This window comes from Sylvia atricapilla, chromosome 5, assembly GCF_009819655.1.
Source record: "Sylvia atricapilla isolate bSylAtr1 chromosome 5, bSylAtr1.pri, whole genome shotgun sequence".
NCBI lineage: Eukaryota > Metazoa > Chordata > Aves > Passeriformes > Sylviidae > Sylvia > Sylvia atricapilla.
The window spans coordinates 42,804,934-42,823,887 of record NC_089144.1 but is presented as its reverse complement, the minus strand read 5'-3'; positions in this window follow the sequence as shown (position 1 = coordinate 42,823,887).

The window sequence follows — 18,954 nt, the reverse complement described above, 5'->3', positions numbered from 1 at the left end:
CATCTTATCCAGAGGACTATAAATAAAATAGGCATAGAAATAAAAAGAAGCACTGAGAAATTTGCTAAAGGGAGAGTAAAGAAAATCACATGGCTCTGCTGCCATGACTTGCTGTGGAAAAGACCAAGTCCTAATCTTTTCTAGGAAGTGCAAGCTGTCATGTTCAAAAGCCTTACTGCAGAACCATCTCCTATACATTTGCTCTACCAAGACTGTTGTCCCTAAGGGTTGCCAGGTGGAGACAATCAGCTTGTTCTAGGGAAGAAAAAGTTTAAAATGTGCCATTTATTCAAACTTGTCTCTACTTTGCCTTTGGTCCAGACTGGAGGTGAAAAGCCAGAAAAGCTTTTACTGTTTTGGAATAGAAGCAGATTTTACATAAATGTCACTCATTATATCCTCACATTTTCAAGCTAAGATTTTTTTAGTCATGTGCAAAAAATCTATCACTGTAAGGTTCTTTCTTTTGTGGAGAAACAAAATGAGGAGAAAGGATAGTACATCAATAGAAGTCTTTAATTTAAAAAGGTCTTGACATCAGTTGCTGCAGAGACAGTACAGAGCCTTTAAATATCTCATCTATTCCCAGAACTGTGAACACATGAAGTGAATGACCATACCTAACTTATTTACACCCTAATATCCAAGAACACTGGTGAAGACAATATAAAATTAATAGCAATATATAGATTCTTTTTCACATACTTTTCATAATAAGTCTTTTCTGCACAGGTGGCAATTTTCGTATAGACTATGCTTTACTATAATCATATCAAACACAGACCAAAACTTTTAAATAAACTTATACTGTTTCATATAATTTCTGTTTCAGAAATATAACATTCTTGTGACCAAAGAAAGCTAATTACCAATTTAAAAGCAAGGGTTCAAACTCTGAGTCAAGACAATAGCATCTATTCTCATTGTCTTTCTTCCCAGATGGATGTATTTTTTACAATAGTTTCCTTTGCTTCACAAGAACGTGCTGATGACTGAATCAATATTTCTAGCAGAAGAGATGAGCTTCTGAAGTCTTTAAAAATTTACTTGTGTATGTTTATTGAAAGTGCCAGCCAAATGCTGATGACATTATTCAAATTGCAGTCAAATATTTAAACTTCATGCTCAGTTTAATAATTAATAAATAATAAATAATTCAGGAAAAGAACTTCACAATGTTTTGTTTTGAAGTTCTGGGATCTTATGAGCATAATATTTGTTGTAATCTGCATTTACTGCACAATACCAGGTGTCTACATAGAGATAATGAACCTAGATGGGTAGGATTTGGCTCACTAATTTTAGTCATCTAAAATGTGAGTCAAATCGAAGTTAGTCTTGTACTTGCCTCTGTATTTTATATAGAAGTTTGGGCACCTGCTGAGAGAGTCTTCTAGTCTTGGAGAGAGATAGAGGCAGAAGGCATGAGCTGTCCTCCTGAAATGACCTGTGACCATGGAGACAAATCATGAGTCTGATTCTTGAAATAAATGAAGGGTAAGTAGAAATCCAGCTCCCATGCTTAACTTAGGATGGGCTTTTAACCTTTCAGATTCATAAAGGACAAGATCACCCTAACGCCCTCGGGCTAATTGAATACTACAGAAGCTGCACAGACCTGTGACCGAATTTCTTTCCTTTTAAAGGGCCTATATCCATACACATGCAGATATATGTGTGAGAGTACGTCTGCCTCCAAATAGTAAGACAGATGTAGCATTTTAAAATAATTGCTGTTAAAACATTGCTTTGTTGTGGGTTTTTTATCTTCCAGTTAAAAGTAAAATAGGAGGACTTTAATTTGGATCTTTACTGCAAAGATAGTCCGCACTTCTCTCATTCCTTATTATAGCACTTTCCTAGAATTGTGGAGCTGTAACCAATGGACCTCTGCAATTTAGCAGGTACAAGAATGACATAATGAGACTTTAAGCAAGTTGGTGTAATAACTGCTAGTTATGCCATAGTCTGAACTGTGCCCTAGGGTGAAAACTGTTGTCTTGGCATTACCTTACAACATCGCCAACATGCTTTCAGATCTCTCAAATGTCTAATCAGCTAGAGCAGAGAGGCTGTTGTCCTATACCCATCATGGCTTCTTATGGATCTGTGTTGTCTGTAGTTACCTTAAACATTTGCTGAATGCGGGCTAATGTTACAATTTTACAATTATGCCAGAGAAGTACAGTAATAATCATCATCAGAAATTTTTACATCAAAATTGACAGGAATCCTACAGACAAACTTCCTATGTAGTTTTGGATAATGTCTTTCCAAGATAATAGTTCCACTGAATTCAGTAAAATTGCTTCTATTTAGAAAACTTTTGGTTTTAATGAATGTACTACTTCTTTTCATATTTACAGAGACTTTTTCTCCTCCTTACATTTATGAACCATCTTTCTTTAGAGACAGACAGTACAACCACATTCATATAGATGAATAGTGAGTCTCTGAGCTGCTCAGTGATTATGGTGGGACTACATACCCAAATGACAGAAAGGCCCTTTGTAGCCAAAGTTCATTAAACATAAGGAATGTGTTGGAAAAGCTCCAGGCTGGCTTTCCAACAAGTGTTCACAGGGTTAATTATTTCAAAAAGGATGATTGCTCAAACTAGCTAATTTAGTAATGTCACTTCTTTTGTGTAAAGTACAAATGCCTCCAAAAACTAAGTATAGATGTTTGCATCATTTACAATGACTATATCTTAAAACATTTGGTTTTGAAATGTCGTTGCTTTTATGTCAGTACTACTCACATGGGATTTTCAAGACAGTTTTGCACAATCTCATTTTTAGGTGCTGAGGCATAAAATGACTCTTTCAGAAGCCTTTGGATGTTCTGAGTACATGATACCAGCAAAGATCTGACATAAAAGTAACAAAATGAGGTTTTATATGTTTAAGTTCTATTGTTTGATCCAAGCATAAAAGTCTACGGTTCCAACATCAGAAAGTGACTTCAGACAAAATATTCTTCTGGTCATAAGTGAATGCAGATAACACATTACAATAGTAGTGTTTGCCCAGTAGCTTCCATCAGCAGAATCTGATGCATGCACAGATGTCCATCCCACAGTTAGCTGAGAGTTTTTCAAAGGCATTTTCTTAATTTGGTGAAAATAAGTTACCCAAAGTCCCCAAAATGTAATAATTTTCTCTGATATTTATATCTGAAGCAAAATTATTACCAAATCCTCTTTTTTATATGGAAAAGAATGATCTCTGTCCATTACTAAAATGCCATTCTCTCAATCATTACAGCTGCTTAAGGATGCATAGCATTTCCATGGAAATAATTACTAAACACAGGAATCACATGTCTGAAACTATTGTGAAAGTGTATGGAATGAAATTATTTAAATGGGGTGAGGGTCATAACACTATAGTGTTTTATTTTTATGTTTTCTTTTTGCTTTATAAAATAAGAGTTTGTATTTTACATGTGGTGGTGTTCCTAAACAACAAGAACATTTTTATAAATTAGTTTACCAAATACACGGTGAAAAACACAAAGCAAATTAATGCTGAAATAATTTTCATTAGGAAGCACCATTTTGACAAAATTAGGCAGATAAGGATGAACCAGTTCAGAGATACTTAAAAAGAATAGTAGGTGGACTTGGTTTTTTTCTTAATTGAACTAAATTTCCCATAGTTTGTCACCTCCAAATTTCCCTTGCTGTCCTGGACTATCTTTGGTTCCTTACAGACAACTTTTTCTTTTAAAGCTTCTATTGCCCATACCCTTAGAGAGGAGGATGGAGAGTAATGTGAACCACTAGTCTACCTAGGGAAAAGAGCAAAGAATGAGAGATGTTTTCCTCTCTTGAGGAGAATGATAATTTCTCTGATTATTCAGCCCTCTTTCCTTCATTGTTGACTTATTTCATATGAAGTCAAATTGCAGAGCAATATAATAGCAAAGATTTTGATATCTAACTTATTTTCTATTTCTACTATATTGTAAGTTATGTTGGAATTTCTTCTAAATGAAAAGTTCTTAAGTCCATGTTGTGTCATATCAATTGTTATATGATTTTACATACAATTCACCTCATCAAGCTTTAATTATCTAAAAGTTAGTTGTGACATCAAATCTAGGATGGTCATCTAAGCACCATCTACCTTTAATTGAGAGGCAGGCATCTTGAGAGGGCCATTCATCCCACCAGCCCAAGACACTTGGGAGTAAGATGGTATAGAGGTGTTTCAAATGGAGCCTGCTTAATTAGTTTAGATTAAATGCATACTTCATGGGTAAAATCTGGTGAGGTGAATACAATGCCATGCCAAAGGCTTGGGTGTTTCCTTCATGAGAATGGATGCAGTGTGTTATATATTGAGAACTAGAAACTGTGTAATTGAATGTGGGAAAAAAATCCCAAACAAGTAAGAAAATATCTCTTAATTATGTTCTTAGTGTGGCAACAATTCCTTTGTTCTCATCCAAATAAAACCTTTAGGGTATGATGACATCTTTTGTCTTTCCCTGTTGGAAAACCCTTGTTTTAAAAGAGTTTTAAAATGTCAAACAGCATACATGACAACAGGGACATTTCACCTACAGCTGAAAAGAAACTTGTCAACTTATCATTCAGTTACTGCATCCAAGCTATTTCTACTGGTATTTTTAAAAATAATATTCAGGGATAAATATATTATTAAACTAAGTAGTTAATAGCATTAAAAAAAGAAGTTTCTTACCTCTAAAGAATGTATGTTTAGTAGTATTTCAAAGTGACTTCAAATGTTAATGGTTTTCTTTATCGAGTTCCTAATTATCAAGCTGTTAGTGGTTGGAAACTATATACTGCATGCTACACTACTCCAGAAGCAAAAGGAACAATTTATGAGGAAGGATTTGAAATTAATGAGAATGTCAAGATATGGATTTCATATAGAATATTGCTGTCTTTGAAGCATGGACCTCAGCCATCTCATCTCAATTCTTACAGTGGTTTCTGCAATTTCTGTCAGCCACCCTTCCTTTCACCTCTCACAACTACAGCCCAACTCAGTAAATAAGTGAGTGCAGGAAGAGAGTGCAAAGAGAGTGCAGGAAGTGATGCAGTTTGTCCTACATTGTTTGGAGATACTAGAAAGATACATGACCTTACATTAAGGCCTAATATACTTTAGTCACTGTCTGATTTTTAGCCATATGCCCTTGGAATAGCTCTGCTACCTTGCATGACATTCAATATTTGGCATATGTTTAGTGATAGGGTGCACAGGTTTTCATACATAGCAACCAGAAGCAGTAGAAAAAGGTGTTTGAAAGTGCACACAGAAGTAGTACTATAAACTGCTTAAGCTCTCCTGGCATATGCCACATAAAATGTAGGTCAGGAAAAAAAACCAAAAACCAAGCAAACAACAAAAAAGGTGATACAATTTTTTATGTAATGCCCTACATGCATCCTTTATTAAATGCTCTCTGTGAGATAAGAGATTAAACATATCTCTATAGTTCTATTTGCAGAGCAACTTGCATAGAATGGTAACAGTGGTAACTGATACTAAATGAACAATTCATGACTGAGTTCTGCTTTCTCTTTGCAATGACTGGATAAACCACCCAAACAAACGGCACACACTTTCCTTTTTTTTCCTATGTGGTCTTGGAAATTATCACTGTATACATCAACAAAACGCAGTATAATAATATGCTATGGGGAAAGAAAAAGGAAAAAAAGCCATGCAAAGTAATTTCTGAGCAAAAGGGAGAAGAAAAAGATCACATTTTCCATACCTAGAAATAACATGTGGCTTAATTTATATGAATTCAGGGAGCAACAGTACCAATTTTTTTCTGCAAATGGTGCTTATCAGAAAAAAGACAAACTGGTAGTTGTGAGCTGTCACTGGAATTTCTGCAAAAAAGATCTGAATTGAGATCTTGTATAGAATTATACTGTCTTTTTAATTTTATTCTTTCTAAGGGTATAGTTTAAGAAATCTATTTCAATACACCCAGCAGAAGGGCTATGCATGTAGTCTTTCAGGCTGGGGATACTACAGCAGTGGTGTATGAAGAAGGAAGTATTGTAATCACTTCATTTTCACCAGATTCAGTCTTCTGACCTAAATGGAAAAAAAACAAAACAAAAACAAAAAAAAAAAAAAAAAAAAAAAAAAAAAAAAAAAAAAAAAAAAAAAAAAAAAAAACCTGAACTCATTTATGACCAGAGTATTGTGGGTATATTTTTAACAAATAACTCACTTGAATAACAGACAACAGAGAAAAAGGACAATAAGCTGAAACATGACTCATGATGATATGAAGTAGGTTTTAGGGAGGGCCAATTTACTGTGTCTGTCTAGGGCTGGTGGTGGGTGAGACAAAGTAGAGAAAGAGAGAGAAAGAGATTTGTATCTTTCTGCCTCCAGACATTTAAAATTAATGACCTAGTGTTTTGCATGAGTTTATGCAGAGATACCTGAAAGTTGTGTCACTCCTATAAAGTTCTGTATCTGTGCAGTAATCCTTTAAGTGTAGCAGATTGCAGCTAAACTAGTCATAAGCAGCAGCAGAAAATGTGCAAATGAATACATAACACCCACTTAAAGCTTATGTTAATGCAACTGCTGCTTTGAAGAAGAATTAGGAATGGGTAGTATGTGCTCTGTCTTGCTAAACAGCTAGAGTCGTGCTACAGTTGTTTAAAAGCCTAAAAAAAGAAGAAACACCTGATACACATATTGTGCAGCAGGCTGCAATGCTAGTAATAGAAGAAACATTATGAAGCATAAATTGATTAACTTCTGGAGAAAAAAAAAATATAATTTATGCAGAAAGAAGGAATTGGGATTTTCTACATGAGAAATGCATCATTTCCCAAACTCCATTGGCACTGTGATCTGAACAGATGTGTGTGGCAGCTCTGTCTCCTTGGCCTTCTCTGAAGTTCATTTATTCCAAAGAGGTAAGCAACCACTGTTAAGAGTAATTGGCCTTTGAGTGGGCCAAATGAATTATTAGGAACTGGAAAGTCTGTCCCTTTCCCAGTTCACAGTTTGGTCAAGAATTATAAGCACAACAGGGCACAGTCTATATTGAATGCAGTTTCCAGTGATGCTGATATTAAAAAACATTGCCTTCCTTAGCCAAGAAGCTGAAATCTACAGGAAAAGATGAGAAATGGCCTGATAACTGGGTTAGTAACTTTGGTTGCTAGATTTCCATGCTGTTCCATGACAGAGACAACTCACAAGTACAATCCATGCTGTTTTCTGAATTCAAGAAAATACACACAGCAAATAGGTAATTTCAGACAGAAGGTGAGCCTGGACTCCTGCTTTCTAGGCAAACATGTTATATTGAGCTCAGGTAGCTGTGTTACCTTAGATGACTTTCCAGTAACTCTCATCATCACCTCTCTTGTTTCAAGCAGCAGGAAAACTTGTTTCACTTTACTCAAGACTGTAGTACTTCTCCATAGAATGAGAGAACTTTTTTTTCTAGCACAAAATATCAGAATTAAACTGGAATGGATTTAAGATAAGGGTCTGCTTTATAGCTTAAGTTGCTAGCTGTCAGGTGGATATACCTGCCTTGTGCTGGTGCATGATTGTCTATGATTATATGCAACAGTATATTGATAGCACAGTATTCTGATTAAGAATCTGGCAACAGGTGCATGCTTTCCACAGATCAGCCATAAGGGATACCTACAGTCTACCACCTATATATAAGAACAGAAAAAGGAAAGTAGGAACTTTATCAAAGGTTTTGAAGTCAGTATACTGAATACTTTTGATGCTTACATGGCTTTTTGTGCTGAACCATTTTACAAAGAAATATGAGTATTTATCTTATAAAAGCACTTAAAGACCTGACTTCAGTTCTAGGGAGAGTAGTTACCCCACAGCTACATCAGCAAAAAGGTTGCACTATCTATGTCTCTTTTTTACTGATGACATTCAAAATTTTAACTTTCCAAGACTTCACAAATTGTAATCAAACATCATAGATATCTGAATTTTGCAAATGTATCCTTTTATACATGTTATAATTCCAGTTTTAAATAGCAGAATTTCTACCAGTTGCCCTTAAAAGTTAATATAATAAAAGCTGTATATCTAGGTTCCGACTGTGAAGAGAAACAGAAACCTTCAACAACCACTCAGCCTATCATAAGATGTGAGCCTAAGGTATGCAGAATGAATGACCCTCTGAAAGTGCCTTCATTGACTAAAGAGGAGAATTCATCAATGTCAGCCCCAGTTTGACCTCAAATATCTACTTATCTGCAGGTGAAAGACCACTCAAACTATACCTGTGTGAACTAAATATCCACTGAACTAAAAATCCAACGAAATGTTCCCTCAAGGTCTGGGAGTTCTCAGAACACTTCTACTGGACCTGTCATAATACACAAAGAAAAACTGCTGGAAGAGATGCTTATGCCATCTTCACTGTTGCCACTAGAGCACTCAGAAAGGTTTTGAAGGTCTTCAGTTCTCATTCTTCCTCTCCCTCAGAGGTCTTGAACTCACTTTCTGCAAGTATAGTCTTTCTGCAAGCATGGCCTTGGTTTTAACACATTTTGGAACAGAGGATCTGCTCTGCCTCTCCAGCAGAAACAGATTTATTCATATGCAGTCATTTAAATGTTGAGGTAAACACAGAGAATAAAACCATCTTTTAGCTTAATCATTTGTCAGAATATGAAGAGATCTGTATTAGTTTTCTTTATCTAATTTGTATTTTTTGTTAAAGGGTAAATAGCTTCAGCAAAAGTGGCCAAGAAGACTCTCCTCCTTCCCACTCCCAGACTGTGCTGAAGTGCAGTGTGTAGGGTAGTCTTAGGCAATTTAAAGAATTGCTGCTCAAGTCTCCTTAGGCAGGAGAAAAATATCTGTGAGAATAATAATTAATTATTAACCTAAGGAAGGTTTCTATCCAATCCCTTAACCATTTCCTTTCTCTTTTACAGAAACGTAGACTATTAACATGTGATATCAGTGGTCCTCTTTAGAACTATTGGCTGGAGTCACATCTGCGAAGGAAATTAGAAGTAAATGCTACAATTAATGATTTAAAAAAAAAAAAAAAAAAAAAAAAAAAAAAAAAAAAAAAAAAAACCAGCAGAACAAAACAGAAACCAAAGCAAACCCAAACCAAACCAAACAAAAACTAAACAAAAAAAGAAGCCCAAAAGCAAACAAAACCCCAAAATAAACAAAACCACAAGAACTCCTGGCACTTAAAAAACAAGCCTCCATGCAGGCATTAAGGAAGAAATACAAAAGAAACCTTAATCCATGGTTGGAAATGAACTTACACTGAACCCTTCATGAGCAAAATTAATTTGGCACCTCTGATTTCCACTGGGGACTGGAGCTGGAAATGACAGTGGTCTAACAAAAAGGCTTTTCTTCTGGTATTTCCAGCTGAGATGCCAAGTGGAAGTGCTGGAATCTGATAAGAAATCCTGCTTTCATAGATATTTGTCCAAACACCCGGACCTGGACGGTAAAATTTTGGTTATCTAGCTATCTTTGCAGACTGACACTCAAGTGAGTTAGCAGAACAGTTTTCATTATTTATACTGAAGCTTACATTAGTTGTTTTAATACAAAACTTATCTTTTTCCAAAGAAGCCAAAGCAATGACAGTATACTGAAAGTCCTGCATGTTAACACAATAGTGAAAGACAATACCTAACCAACAGACACATAAAATGAAGATACTAGATACGAGGCTTTTGAAACAAAAGAAATACATTTTAAAAATCTGTCTTGCCTCCTTAATCTCTTAAATTATAGTAAGAAAAATTTTATTCTAACGATCTTGTGCAAAATCCCAGAAAACACTGTGAAACCACAGAGAAGTCCACTATTGAATTGGCTCATCTTTGGAGCAGACCTCTTCTGTAAAACCTGTCTTCGTTCATACTGCCATCCACTCTGTTCACCTCTTAAGATGTACTTTAACTGAAATTGTTACAAGAAATGAGACCTTAGTTTCTCAGCAGAAGTTTCAGTCCTCACCTACCCTAGCCACACCAGGTGGTAATAGTCTATAAAAATAAACTGTGCCACCTGTTTTCTGAATGTATTACTCAAACATTTATGATGGTATGTGCTATGTTCAGAAAAACTAATAAAGAGATTATAATGCACCCTTAAGAGTGAACTAAAAATAAAAACACTCTCTGACCTGGTAAAGCTGCTATGTACCATGCAGTGATAGTGAGGGACTAAACATAATAAAACATTACAGCTAGCTACTTCTGTTTGTATCAACCTGTGAAGTAGCTTCATTCCTCAGAGCTGGGGAATGAAGTAATACTATCTTCTCTAATAGCACAAGTTATTAAAGTGAAACCTTCAGATGAGTATGTCTGATAAACCACAATCATGCCTCAGTTTCTGTACTAACAATTATATGGCATTTTCTGGCAAACTCTCGCTTTTAATATGTCCCACAGCTATGTAATTAATGCAATTGTCTGGTCAATTTATAGGATGCACCTGTCCCAAATATTCTGGATTAATCTATGCATTCACATGCACATACAAAACCTCACTTTATTTATTAAATCAAGATGACACAATTTAAAATAAATACCTTTCAACCTTCAAAAACTAGACAAGTTTCCTATTAATAAAATCCTAAGTTATTATAACTTAGTTATAATGGTTGTATTATATTATGTTATATTACTATATTACACATAGTTATTTTATTAAGTTATTGTATCAGTAGTATTCAATGAAAATCAGCATACTAGACCAAAAAAAAGATAACACTGGGGTAGAAGTTCATCCATCCAGAACTCCAGATGTGAAGACCATAAGCAGGTATTCTGCAGGTGATCTTATATGTTACCTTGCGAGTGACTGTGTCCTTCAGGTACAATGAACTAAAAAGCCAATAATTAGTGTATGTCCAGAATGGAAATGGTAGTGGAAGTGAAGATAGCTATTAAGCACAAAAGACCTGGAGCAGAAGACAAAGTGTATTTTGCTCCTGATGAGGTTTTCCATGCTTTTAAAACCTGGAGTGTATAATTGCTTACTCTGGATAGACAAAACATTGGAAAATCTTCATTTGGACATGTGCTTGTAAACAAGAAAATAAAACAGAACAGTTCCCTGGCTACTGTTGTTGCCAATGCATCAAGATGCACTAAAGATCCTAAAAGGTTCTCTTAGTCCACAAGCTTGGCTAAAAGGAAAGAAATTGCTCCTTCAGACTCAGACAGTACCTCTCTCAGACAGTCTGCCAGCATCTCTCAGATGGGCTTCAGGTAATTGCCTCTCACCCAAGCAATGATCTCAACCCAGCATGAAGAAAAATGAGGAACTGTGTCATCGGGACAGTGTGAAGCACAGTGTAGCTATGTGACATCCCCAATTACAGTCAACAAGGTCACAGTGTTCCCTTTAATGGCTACCTATTACCTTTATGATTTTAAATAAGAGGTATGGAGTAAAAGTTTGCCATGCAACAAACTGCTTGTCTTCTTTGATAAAAGAATAATTCTGAGGTTCCTCTTTCTCAGAGGAAAATAGTGGCTCTTTGGGCATGTCTGTGCTGGCTTTTGCCAGGAACTGTAAATGTCACATAAATGATGAGCCATGTAAAAAGTCACTTGTGACAGTATTGAAATGATTTGTTTGGATTCAAAATGTATTTGCTAGTGTCTTACGTAGCCAGAAGATATTGATTCAAAGATCAAGAAAGGCAAATACACTGTTGCTGACATTTTTGAAAGGGTCATATGCAAAACACATCTCTCTGAGAATCAGAGTTTCCAAAACCATTTTCTGATTTCCGTCTCTCCTTGTGTGTAAGACAATCAGAAGATTAAGGAGAAGTTTTTGTCCCCTCACTTACATATATTGTCTACCTGAATTCTCAAAATATCTGCTTTAAATCAAAAATCTGGTTTGGTCATTTCTGCAGAGCTCATGGGTTTCCCATAAGTGCTATTCCAAACAGGGAGAGTCAGTGGCTCCTGGGAAGGAGAGGATACACAGTGCCTGTTTGATTTTTGCTTTTGCAAGAGTAGAAACCCACAGTACCTTTGATGGATTTAGAGCAAATATAACTCATGTATGAAAAAAAAAAAATCAAGATATAACTAAGTTTAGAGGTAACTAGAAATAATTCAGTTTAAAGTAGAAGCACCTATTAAGTTGTTTCAGAGGGGAACTAGTTTTGAACCAGAGAATGCATTTGGATCATCTCTACTATGAAGTGATAAGCTGTGTAAGTTCAAAGTATAATGGAAAGCCCTGACATTATCCATGCCTATTAGTAAATACAGCTGGTATAAGCGCTATGGGAAATACCTCTGTGATTGTGGACACAGGCCTATTGTGACTGTCAGACTCTGTATGTCTGTTGTTATTCTGTTGGAGGTTATTACTGAAACTCCATGTGTCATGGTCTTTCAACACACTCTGAAGTCTAGTAACTTTTTATGTCTTATTATTCAGTGAAGAAAGACCTAGCAGATTTTTCTAAAGAGTCACTGTAACGATAATAATCTATAACCATGAGTCAAACTCTAGTCTACATAAACCTGAAAATTTTCTAGGATTATCTATCACATTTGTTCTAGACAGCAAACCAAGAGTACCAAAATTGAGATAGATAATGCTTCTATCTTCTCTGGAAAAAATGTAAAGTGACAGAATCTTCTCTCTACAACTTATTCTGTTCCTTCAAAAGAAGCCCCAAAACTTAGGATTACTGGTACATGCTATACACTCCCTGGCTTCAATTTTATGCTGTGAATGTTAAGAACTACAACAGACCAGACAGAGCCCAGGAATAACATCTGCTTGTTATGTCTCTTTGAAGATAATTTCATTCCTAATGGAAGTGGGTTGCAGTCCACAACTCTGTTACTGTCCATGTAGTAAATATGAATAAGGTCTGTGCTTAACATCAGTATAACTCTAGTTCACACACACAGAGACAAAAAAAAAACCCACCTAAACAAAACAAAACAAAAAAACTAAAACCACAACAGTAGTATATACCAACACTTGCTTCAGAAAAATACTAGATGCTTGACTGGAACAATTTAAGGGTAGCTCCAGTCACATCCAGAGAATTTATACTGTTTTATGCTTGCTCAGAGTTTGGACATAGATGTAACAACTAATTGTCAGAGGACTAAGGAAAAGGGTAAAATAGTAAACCAGTAGGAATGTGGACTTACCATTCACTTACTGTGTTTCACTGGAAATTTAAATTCATTTATACAGAAGGATATTCTTAAAAATGCACCCTGTCTGAATTCAATAAGATGTGGAAGAAAAAGAAATTGCAAGAGCTGTGCTAATTCACTGTTTACTGAAATAAAACATCATAATATATCACTGCTGGTGTATCCATGCTTGTGAGTATTCTCTAGCTAACCAGGTTAAATATTTAACTTTCCATTAACAATCACCTTCATGAATTTTCCAGTTCTGGGCATTGAGTTTGCATTGACTACCTTGAACACAGTATTTTATATTTCTGCCTCATTGTAATATTTCTTATTCATGATTCTTGCATGCAAACAGGCTTTTTGAGACTTCATCAGTTCCAGATGGTTATTTTCCACTTGATGTCAATAATTCTTTATTCAGCTATTTATCAGAATTCTTTTCACTGCATCTAATGGGTGATGTCACCCAGAAAGGGTTGTAATTGCAGGTGAGAAATGAAAAGGCAATAAAAAGGCTTTCAAGAAACAAAAAGTTACTATTTATACAAGTTCTAAGAAACAAAGAATGCAATAAGAAACAAGATGACAACAAAACAAAATTCAAACAGGAGCAAAATTATGACTAAACACACTAATCTGGTTTAACCCGGATAGTCAGCAGTTCTTTGAAAAAATCATGTTTCTGAAATTGCAAATGTAGAGCCATTAGTCAGCTATATATGAATGAATATTTCCTTTTTCAAAATCAGATTTATGGAATATTTTGCCTTCTGTCAGATTATAATATATTTGCATCTAATAGTCTAATTTAGAATGCTTGAGTTATAAATAGATGGCAAATGTGGCATAAATTAACATTGATACCAAAGACTAATGTGTTTTCCTTATAAACTGTAAAGTGCTTCCATGTCAAAGGAAAGCGAAACTGCTTTGCACTTGAGGTTTTCTGAGGTAAGAATGCATTGGTATGTTTGAACAGTCACAGCACTCTTGGATTGAAAGATGTGCTATCCAAATTCCTTTCCATGTTAACTATTACTGACCTTCAGCCATGGAAAGCAGCTAGCAGGGTGACTTAATTTGGCACCTGTTCTGGGGATTTCTGAATAGCTGAAGCCAAAACCAATCCATATTTAGGTGCCCCAGCCTGTTCTCAGCACATACTGTATTTTACGGTGGATTTCCTTAGGAGATTGTAAGGGCAATGCCATGTGGGAATTCCTAAGTGTTGCCTTTCACTCCTTCAAATACCAAATGTGAGGCTGTTTTTTACTGACATCATTTTTTTCTTGTAAGAGTGGCGTCTGTAGCATGGGAATAGACAATTCTTGTGAATTAGAAAGGAAAGCAAACTATTAATCAAGTGAAAGTAGGCTTGCAATGCTATTGGATACGGACATTGTGTGGAATTTTCTTCTTATTTCTTGAGAATAATCAAAGGAAGAGTGTGAGTGGATTGCCTTACATATGAAAAGTCATCTCTCAGATAAAGGAACAACAATGTTTGGAAACACAGGGTTTCAACACAACCCCAGACAGAGGCCAAAAGCAAAGAAATAAACTGGAGTCAAATCTCATCTGTCATAATAATCCATGCTGAAATAATTGCTCCATTTCCAATAATAAAAGTATAGCACCTTTCAGTTTCTGATTCTGGAATTATACTACCCTATATGTATGATTTTGTTGCTTTAGATTTTTTTTAAGAAATGCTTATGAATACTTACAAAACTTTTAGTTTTCAGAATTATAAAAAGACTACAAAGATCTGAACAATGTCATTAGATTCCAATACTCACTATGAACGAAAATTAAAAAAAATTCAGAGCTTCAGGTAAAATTTCCCCACAAACAATTTTTTATCTAGGTGCATCACATTCTTACATGAGTTTACTGTTTTTAATGACTGCAACAGTACACAGAGGATGAAAATACCTTCATTTCTTTTCACTTTCACAGGTATATGGAGGCTATAAATATATATATTAAAGAAAAGTTGGGCATGATTTTCAGAGGAATGAAAGGGGACGTTCTAAAGCTCGTTTCCTCCCCACCATGGCATTTTTATGCTAGTGTGAAATATTCTTGAGCCAGCTGGTTGTTTTGTTCACACTGGCTTTCATTGCCTAATCTAGTGAATTCATTATAGCTCCCTGCCTGAGGGCTCAATTTTCAGCTGCGCTGAGCATGACCCATATCAGCTGTGGGAAAAGGAAGGCAAAGGCTCTGCGGGCCCGCACACCTCCCTGCTCCCTCAGGAAGCTCTGGGATGATCCTGCTGCTGCACCAGCCCAGACAACCATGACTAGTGACATTGCCTTGCATGGGTCTTGGAAATTACTCTCCTAGCAGGAGCGTGCTTGTCAAAACATGAGTTCGGTGTCAGAGACTTGTAGAGTAGGAGAAGCTGCCAAAAAATAATGCTAGTTCTGTATCAGAAAAGAACTTCCCCATACCAGGCATTCCTTGATTAATTCACCCTGGAAAATGTTTCTTGCAATGTAAAGAGAACTTTCTGGAGTCAGAATCTAGAATTGAGTGTGCTGTTTCTGAGGTAACCAGACTCTAATATCATTGCAATAAGTAGTATAATTTTGTTTCTTGGTTACATGCTAGAGATGTGATATTACAGAGAAGTTCTGTGTCAAATGCATTCTATTTGCTCATGTGCAACCAAAGGACAAACAGTACTCTGTTTTTAAAGCATTTTGGCTTAGATTAGTGGTTGCAGAGAGGGACTTGTGTCCATTTTGTCCTCGCTAGCAAGTGGATGTTTGCCTCCCACATTCATGTCCCTGCCACAATTGGTAGCAGTGACACTTTGGCAGCAATAATTTATCTAAGAGGTCCCGCACTCTAAAGTAGTCTCACTACTCCCTAAAAATTTTCTGAGTTGAGCAGTTTACCTTTTTACTTCCAGTTCACTGACCTATGGTCACTCCTTACATGCACGCACAAACACATGAATGCCCACCTCCAAAGTACTGCAAGGAATCTGAAACTTACAAACCAACAAGACAGAATGGTCCTAGCCAAGGAGGAGGAGCAAGCAAGATGAAAACATCATAAAGACCCCATGCTAGCAGAGCATACTGACTCATACTTTCCAGTTATAAATGTCATCCATTAGGTTAAAAAAAATAATAAGAAGAATCAGTCTGTATTCTGGGTTGTGGGTTTTTTTACTGCTTGCTTTAATAGCTCTGCTCTTCATCAGCTCCAGTGTTCGGCAGCTGATCCCTCTTTCCTTCGGTAAGGACATGTGATAGTTTTGCTGAATAGCTGCAAACACGCTCTCTGCTGGGTACTAATAGCTGGCACATTAGGCTGCTTGGTGAGCTGTGGCAGCCAAACAGAAATGCTTTCAACAGAATGATTTCAGTAAAGAAGTGGAGAGTTGGGATTTTCTTTTTCTTCTGCCCTTTATTTTTTTCTTCACTCTGCTTGGTGCCAGAGTTCTTAAAATAGTACTCTCAGAGTTTTCTTGTTACCCATTTTGGAGCCCAGATGTAGGAAGCCAGCCAGCACAGCTGGTGGAGCCTAAGAGTCTCACAAATAGGGAAAGATTATGTGGCCTTCATTTTATTCTTAACTGTTACTTTACACTTACTCTTAACTGTTATTGATGTTATTCCTATTGGAATGTCAGGAAAAAATGCCCAGGCTTGCTGAGTTGGAAGGCTTATGAGCTGAAGACCTTCCTCTCCATCCTGTCATCATTGTCTTGCCACTGTACTTTGTTACCTCCCCTGATTCCCTCATCAGGAATCTGGATTTAATTAGTTGCTCTGTTCTGAGCTCACATAGATACCTGTGCTGAGCTATTACAAGTGATGTGCTATGATGCTGTGAACTCATTCTCACAGCAGTCTAGATATGAAATCAGCTTTCTTCTTATACTTAGGAGTATATGCTGGATTTCTAGCATAATTCTGAGGAGAAGAGAGTATATGGAGTACTAGTACCAAGCTTCCTGGCAGCAAGCTAAAATGTGCAAAACAAATTGAAAAGAAGTGATATGACAACCAGTAAAGCTTCCTTATAGTCATCCAGTAAGTACTGGGCTGGCCACTCTTAGAGACATGCGACTTTCTTCTCCTAAGGATGCAAATCAGATTGCTAGAAACCATCAGTGAAATTTTGCTTCTGTGGATTTTTTTTTCCTGTTAAAGCTTTGCTGTCACCTGAGCAGCCTCATGGGATCTTTCCTCATGCAACATGTGGTGACTCCTACCAGGCTTGAGTTACTTATAATTGTATGGGTTCTGAAGGGTGGTTTTTGAGACCAGCACAATCTGGAGTATTACAGTTACAGACCACAGAACTCCATGTTCCTAGTACATCTGTGAAAGCATTTGGGGGAATGGCAGTACGGATGGAAGTAACACTGATTCATTCTATCTTCATATGGAAACAGAGGGAACAGTTGGCCTCTCCAAACTGGAATGATACAGAGATCTGAATATGCAAAAATAGCACAGCAATTTCTAGGCAAAAAACTAAATGCTTCTCAGAAATGTATTGAAAAACAGTGCATTGAGGTCCACTGTGAAACACTTGAAAGGTACACAGTGTAACTCTTCATTACACTAAGCCTCTTGACTTTTAAGGTAACATAAGTTATGCTGAAAATCAAGAGGAGTCAGGTATTTAATCCTTGGTTTTAGACCTTCTTTATACCTCCTCTAGCACTCAGCATATCCCCTACCATAAACAAATCTTTGCAGCAAACACAAAGGAATGATGGAGGTTTTTGGAGGTAGTGAACAGTAAATTTCTTCACCAATTTAGGCTTTGGAGAAACCATTTCTGGTGTATGTCTGACTATTTATTTACAGCCTTCCATTGCTCACATTTTCTCCCTCCTCATCACAGAATCCAAATAATTTGGTTTGTGCCTGTATCTCCCTGATGAGACCACCAGGTCCAGTGTCTTAGCTAATGCTGGTAATAAAAGTGGTCTTGCATGAAGATGCAGGTCTGTGAGTGGGAGCCTCTGATTCATACACATTGCTTTCCACCAGCACAGTAGCAGGAACAGTAGCCTCCAGTAAGCAAACAGCTCAGAAGGTATTTCTTTAAACATCTTCTGCTGTTTGCACAGAGAATATGAATACAAGTCTCTACACTCTCCCCTGACTCATCCATGTGACCGTGTTCAAGCTTGTGCCTACCTCCATTTCCTCCCCTTGTGTCAGCAACTCACTGCTTCTGTTGCTTCTGAAGTTCACTGTAATTATATATACAAGCAACACATGACTAGAAAGCTTTAAATGAGATCAGGATTTTTGCATATGTTTGTTGCCATATGCCTCCTTTTCTAGGCAAGAGGGGCATCCTAATGCCTGAGACTAGAGTTTTACATGTATCTGCTGAAATCTGTACCCAGCTTCCACTAGGACCTTGCAAGACCTCAGTGTTTCTCTCTCCTTGGAGGGCTTCTCAGAGTGTTTAACCTGAGCAGAGAGGTTTTTGTTGTATTCCAAAAGTGAGGTTTATGTTATCAGCCACTGGAACTGTCTCACCTAAGCTACTATTTAGGATCTGCATATTGATTCCTGAGGGAAAAGCAGTTTCACAAGCCCATTCTCCATGTCGTAGGACAGGTGTATAAGACAACAAATGAATTTCCATGCAACATTGATAGAGAGGGTCCTCATGACTGTATGAAATGCTAATCTAAAACTTATGTGACTAAATCTGTATAAACATTTTTTTCTGTAATTCTTCTGTCACGACTGAGTCCACCACAGAGAAACCATGTTGAAATC